A 7,119-nucleotide genomic window follows, 5' to 3' on the forward strand; every position below is an offset into this window, starting at 1 on the left:
ATGGAAAGAGTTTCTCTTTTTTAAATACCCTTTTAAACTATCATTTAAGTGAGTAACAAATTCTGAATGAAGTACAGAACAAATTAGAACACTACCAATACAGTACTACTTGTATAGAAATGTATTGGTCCTAATAGTTATCAAGAAGAATTGTCACAGGGTCTGCAGCTGTGTTCTTTTGATTGACTCTAAATGAACAAAATCAGTGCAGATAACAGACTCACTTCATACAAGGTTTTTGGTAATTGCACCCTCGAAATCATAATTTTCATTGTAACGTTCAAGATTGTCAATGCCTTCCAATTCTTTGTAGATCTTAACTTGTTGAAGTAGTAAAATAGTTTAATTTTCACACTCTGACATTACTGGCATCTCAGAACCTGAATAATACTTGAAACTGCAGTGAGCAAAACAGTTTTGAATGATCTTACTGCTTATTTCTTGCCAACTATTACTGACAAAAATTGCTGATTTTTTTTTTAATGCCAGCATCCAGAACCTACGCTCCTTAAAAATTGTTTGCTCTAAGCAGGGTACGGTGTCTGACAGTCTTCTGTCCAAATTAAGCAGCATAGTCTCCCAAGTAAACAGTGAATCCCATCTATTTCTCGACTTAGTTTTTGCTCTTTCAAAGAGTTGTCCCAAATAAGCAGCTGCCCCAATTAACCGATGGCCCAATTAACTGGAATCCTCTGTATCACCAATAATAATTCATAATCTCTTGTAGTGAATGTGGAGACAACAAATTCCCTTTTTCAATATTTGCACCTTAGAATTTTTTTTAAAAAATCAACAGATTTCTGTAATGTACCATTAATGCTGCTATTTAGTAAGTCAAAATCTTTCAACTTTGGGAACCAAATACATTGTAAGTATCAGTAATTTTACTGGGACCATTGGAAGATAATATTCAAATTCACTTCAAGCAAGAAGTATTACAATTTTGCTAATCCCATGATTGTCAAAATTAGTTTAAATACATGTTTATTCAAACTCATTAAATACCAATCATTAGAATGATAACTCAGTTGATAATTGGAACTTTCAACAATCTGTTTTTGATTAAAATTATTACTAAATATTTGCAGATATATTAACAACTGAAAGTGTCAAGGTGAGGGATCTCTAATACTGTATTGTTGTACTGAATTGTATCTTAAAGCACGATGCTGAGTGTCAACTCGACTTGACGTGAGAATGATGTTACTAAATCAAAGCTGACCAATCCAGGCAAACACAAAGTCTACTTATGCTAATTAGGCTGCTGCTAAATGTAATTTCCTTTAATTTTCAGCTAGTCCCCAGGTTACGAACACCCAATTTATGGATACCCATAAACATCAAGGGCACTTATGGTAGCTGTTAGCATGACGCTATTACAGCTTGGGGCATCAAAATTCAGAGTTCAATTTGAATGTCATTTGTAAAGAGTGTGTATGTCTGCCCCATGAAATGTGAGGGTTTTCTATGGGTGCTCTGGTTTCCTCCTGCAGTCCAAAGTCAGACCAGTTAGTAGGTTAATTGGTCTTTATAAATTGTGCCATGATTAGGCTAGGGTTAAATCAGAGATTGTTGGATTGTTTGGTTCAAAGGACCTATTCCACACTATATCTCAATAAAAATATAAACAGCCTTCATAATATTAAATTAAGAATTTGGACGTAAGGACATTCTACAAATGGAACAAGTTTTACAACCCATGAGATTCATTTCCTTGTGGCCAATCACAATAGAATTAATAAACATCACATCAAAGAAAAAAAAATAATAAATAAGCAATAAATAGCAAGAACATGAGATGAAGAATCCTTGAGAATGAGTCCATAAGTTGTAGGAACAGTTCAGTGATGGGGTGAATGAAGTTATCCCCTTTGGTTCCAGAGCCTGACAATCGAGAGGTAATACCTTCCTGAACTTGGTGGTATGGGTCCTGGGATTCCTATACCCTCTTCCTGATGGCAGCAGCGAGAAGAGAGCATACTTTTCATACTGGGGGTCCTTGCTGATGGATGCTGCTTTCCTGCAACAGTGCTCAGTTGGGTGCAGGGCCCTACCCATGATGCACTGGACTATATCAGCTACTTCTTGTGAATTGTTCCTAGAACTTATGAACTCTCTCTCAAGGACTCTTCATCTCATGTTCTCGATATTTATTACATGTGTCATTTCTTAATGCATACATTACTGAATTACAATAAAAGAGGACTACGTGTCTTCATAATCATATTAACATTTAAGGGAATTGGTGTATCCAGACCAGGCCTTGATGTAGTCAGTCAATATACTCTCAATCAAACATCTATCGAGGTTTGTCAAAGCTTTACAGTGATGTTAGAAAGTTTGTGAGCCCTTCATGGACATCCTAAAGCTACATAAAGAGAACCTGATTAAATAGATAACACAAAAAACATACTTGTTTTTTTTATTTATTGAGAAAAATGATCCAATATTACATGATTTTGCTGGAAAAAGTAAGTGAACCTCTGGGGTAATGCCTTCTGCAAAAGCTGTTTGGAGTCAGGTGTTCCCATCAATGAGATGAGATTGGAGGTGTGGGTTGTCAAGGTGCCCTGCCCAATTAAAAAGATACACTCACAGGTTACTGACAGCCTGCTCTTCTCAAGAACCGTTTATGTGCTCCATGCCTCAATCAAAACAACTTTCAGAGGACCTTGGAACTGTAGATTTGCATGAAGCTGGAAAAGGCTACAAAAGCATTTCTAAGGACTTGAGTGTGTTCATCAGTCCACAATAAGAAATTGTCTACAAATGGAGGAAACTCAGTACTGTTGCTACTCTCCCTAGGAGTGGGCATCCTGCAAAGATCACATCAAGAAGACAACATGCAATGCTGAAGGAGGTGAAAGAGAACCCAAGGGTAACAACAAAAGACATGAAGAAATTTCTAGGGCTTGCTAAAGTTACTGTTCATGCGTCCACTATAAGAAAAACATTGAACAAGAATGGTGTTTGTGGAAGGACAAGGAGGAAACGACTGCCCTCCAAAAAAAAAAAATTGCTGCACATCTCAAGTTTGCAAAAGACCACCTGGATATTCTACGGCACTTCTGGGACAACATTCTGTGGACAGATGAGACAAGAGTTGAATATTTCAGCAGAAATGCACATTGCTATGTTTGGAGGGAAAAGGGCACTGCACAACAATACCAAAACCTTATCCCAAATATGAAGCATGATGGAAGGAGCATCATGGTGTGGGGCTGCCTTGGGGCCTGGACAGTCTGCAATCGTTGAGGGAACAATGAATTCAAAATTGTATCAAGACATTTTACAGGAGAATTTCAGGCTAGCAGTCTGTCACCTGAAGCTTAATATAAGTTGGAAAATCCAATAAGACAATGATCCGGAGGACAAGAGTAAATCAAGAACAGAATGTTTTAAAAGAAGAAATTTCATGGTTTGGAATGGCTGAGTCAAAGTCCTGAGCTTAATCCTATAGAAATGTGGAAGGACCTGAAGCAAGCAGTTCATGGAAGGAAGCCCACAACATCCCAGAGTTGAAGCAGTTTTTTAAGGAGGAATGTCCTAAAATTCTTCCAAGCCGATGTGCAGGACTGATCAATGGTTACTGGAAACATTTGGTTGAAGATATTTCTGTTCGGGGGGGGGGTCACACCAGTTACTGAAAGCAAAGCTTCACATACTTTTTCCAATAAATACATGTAACATTGGATCATTTTTCTCAATAAATAAATGAACAAATATAACATTTTTGTGTTATTTAATTGGGTTCTCTTTATCTAGCTTTAAAGTTTACATGAAGATCTAATCACATTTTGGGTCATATTTATGCAGAAATAGTGAAAATTCTACAGGGTTCACAAACTTTCTAGCACCACTGTAGATGACATATCAAAACATCACAAACTTCTAGGAAAGCAGAGGTGCTGCCATGTTTTCTTCACATTGGCAATTGTGTGCTGGACCCAGTTCAGATCCTCTGAAAAATTAACACCAATGAATTTAAAGTTGCTAAACCTCTCCACCTCTGACACCCCCACTACCACCCCAATGAGGACTGGCTCATGTACCCCTGCTTTCCTCCTCCTGAAGTAAATAATCATCTCTGTGGTCTTGCAGACACCGAGTGAGGGGTGGTTGTTTTGGCACCACACAGCTACATTTTCAAGCTCCCTCCACTATACTGATTTGTCACCACCTTTAATTTGGCCAATGACAGTCATGTCATCAGGAATCTTATATGGCATTGGAGCTGTGCTTAACCTCACAATCATAAGTATAAAGCAAGTAGTGCAGGGGGCTAAACACACATACTTGTGGTGTACTTGCGCTGATGGAGATTGTAGAGATGTTGTTGTCAATCTAAACTGACTGAGGTCTGCAAGTGAGGAAATTGAGGGTCCAGTTAAGGAGGCATTGAGGCCTAGGTCTTGAAGTTATTGATTAGTTTTGAGGGAATGACAGTTTTGAATGCTGAGCTGTTAATCAGGAGCATCCTGATGTTCCAGGTTGAGTGAAAACCCAATGAAATGGCATTGGTTGTTGGCCTGTTCTGCCAATAGGGAAATTGGTGCTGATCCAAGTTGCTTATCGGCAGGAGCTGACATGTTTCATCACTAACCTCTCAAAGCACTTCATCACAGTGTATGTAATTGCAATGGGACGATAATCATTGAGGCAAGTTACCACATTCTTCATAGGCACCAGTATAATTGAACCCGGCTCAAAATGGGTGGGTGCATTAGACTGCTGAGGTGAGAGGTTAAAGATATCAGTGAATATTCCAGCCAGTTGATCAGCACAGGTCTTCAGTACTTGGCCAGGTATCCCATCTGGATCGTATGCTTTCCTGAAAAATAAGTAAACCAATGTCACTTCCATCTCCCGGGCCAATATTCCCTGTACTTGAAAGTTTACATTAGGGTATACCAAATGTTTTGCAATAGCAATAATCAGATTTCCAAAACAAACATTCTGTTCCAAACTGTCATGAGAAGCGATTACCAGGCAGGCAGAGAAAAAGATTCAAGGTTTGAATCTTGGAAGTAGGTACAGAGGAGATGTCAGGGGTAACTTTTTTACACAGAGATCGGTGAGTGTGTAGAATGGGCTGCCAGTGGAGGCGGAAACGATATGGTCTCTTAAGAGACTCCTGGATGGCTACGTGGAGCTTAGAAAAATAGAGGGTTATGGGTAAAGCCTAGGTAGTTCTAAGATAGGGACATGTTCGAAACAGCTTTGTGGGCTGAAGGGCCTGTAGGTTTTCTATGTTTCTATGTTTTGTATGTGCAAGGCCTTCTCAAAGATGTGCAATTTCCACATTTGTCCCTGTAAATCTCTAGTCTACGACTGCTCTAAGTAGAGATGGTGCAATCAGGATGGCATTGACTCTCTCAACGCCATGTATTAGGATCACACAAAGGCTCATCGGGAGTGGGCCACTGCACAAATCGTCTACCCCAATTGTGTAAATTGTGTAAATCGGTGTTTCCCATACTGGCCTCATCCACATGAAAATCCTCAATTCTGATGGATTACCTGAATGGGACAAGCAAGGCAATTCAAACACCACTGCATGAACTCTGCCAGGTATGTTATGGGTTTGTAGTCATTACTAATGTGATTTTCACTATGCTAACTAATTATATTATAGTGAATTTATGACTTTCCGCTGGATGAGTGGAATTAAAGCTGGTCACTTTCTGCTCTCAGTTTTATAATACACCTCGCATGCCAACAAATATTGACCTTTTACATTGTACCTCCCTACATTAGATCATAGAACAGTACAGCATAGGAAAAGGCCAGTCAGCCTACAATGTTGTGCCAAAATAAAAAAAAACAAAGCAATCCCTCTTTCTTACACCATGTCCATATCCCTCCATCTTCTTCATATTCATGTGCCTACCTAAACAACTCTTAAGAGCCCCTGATGTATTTGCTTCTGCCACCATACCATGCAGCAAATTCAAGGCATCCAACACTCTAAGTAAAAAACTTACCCCTCACATTCTCTTTGAACCTAACCTTTCTCACCTTTAATGCATGCCTGATATTAGACATTTCTGCCCTGGGAAAAAGATACTCTCTGTCTACTCTATCCATGTCTCTCATAATCTGTCTGACCTCCCCCCAGTCTCTGCTGTTCCAGAGAAAACAACTCAAGTTTGTCCAGCCTCTCATGATAGCACATGCCCTCTAAACCAGGCAGCATCCTGGTAAATCTGTTCTGCACCCTCTCCAAAGCCTCAACATCCTTCCTATAGTGGGGAAACCAGAACTGTATGCAATACTCCAAATGTGGCCTAACCAGAATTCTATCAAGTTGCAACATAACCTCGACTTTTGAACTCAGTGCCTCAACAGATAAAAGCAAACATTGCAAAAGCCTTCTTAAGCACCCTAGTGACATGTGTAGGGAGCTATGAACGTGGACCCCGAGATCTCTCTGCTCAGCAACATTGTTAAGAGTCTTGCCCTTAGTGGTATACTGTCTCTTTGGACTTTGGATAAGGTGCAAAACCTCACATTTATCTGGGTTAAACACCATCTGCCATTCCTTTGCCCATATCTGCAACAAAACTACATCACCCTGTATTCTTTACAAGTCATCTACACTATCCACAACTCCACAAATTTTGGTATCATCCACAAACTTACTAACCCACTCATCTACATTGTCATCCAGGTCATTTATATACATCACCAACAGCAGAAATCTCAGCACAGACCCATGTGGAAGAACATCACTAATTACAGACCTCTAGTTAGAATAAATCCCTTCGACCATTACTCAGTCTTCTATGCTCAAACCGGTTCTGAATCCAAACAGCCAATTCACAGTGGACTCCATGCATCTTAATCTTCTGGATTAGCCTCCCACGAGGGACTTTTGTCAAATGCCTGACTAAAATCCATGCAGACAACATCCACTGCTCTTCCTTCATCAATCTCCCTCAACACACTGAAATAAAATCGAATTTTGTGAATATCCTCTAGCTATCAATTAGTTGTAGCTCTTAGGGGATTAATTTATCAATCATAACTGTGTGAAATTAATTCAAGATTGAAATCAATGCTGGCAGCAATGCTTCACTACCAGATGAACTCAACACCTATGCACGCTTTGAAAGGGAG

The sequence above is a fragment of the Mobula birostris genome, chromosome 7 (assembly GCF_030028105.1).
Source record: "Mobula birostris isolate sMobBir1 chromosome 7, sMobBir1.hap1, whole genome shotgun sequence".
NCBI lineage: Eukaryota > Metazoa > Chordata > Chondrichthyes > Myliobatiformes > Myliobatidae > Mobula > Mobula birostris.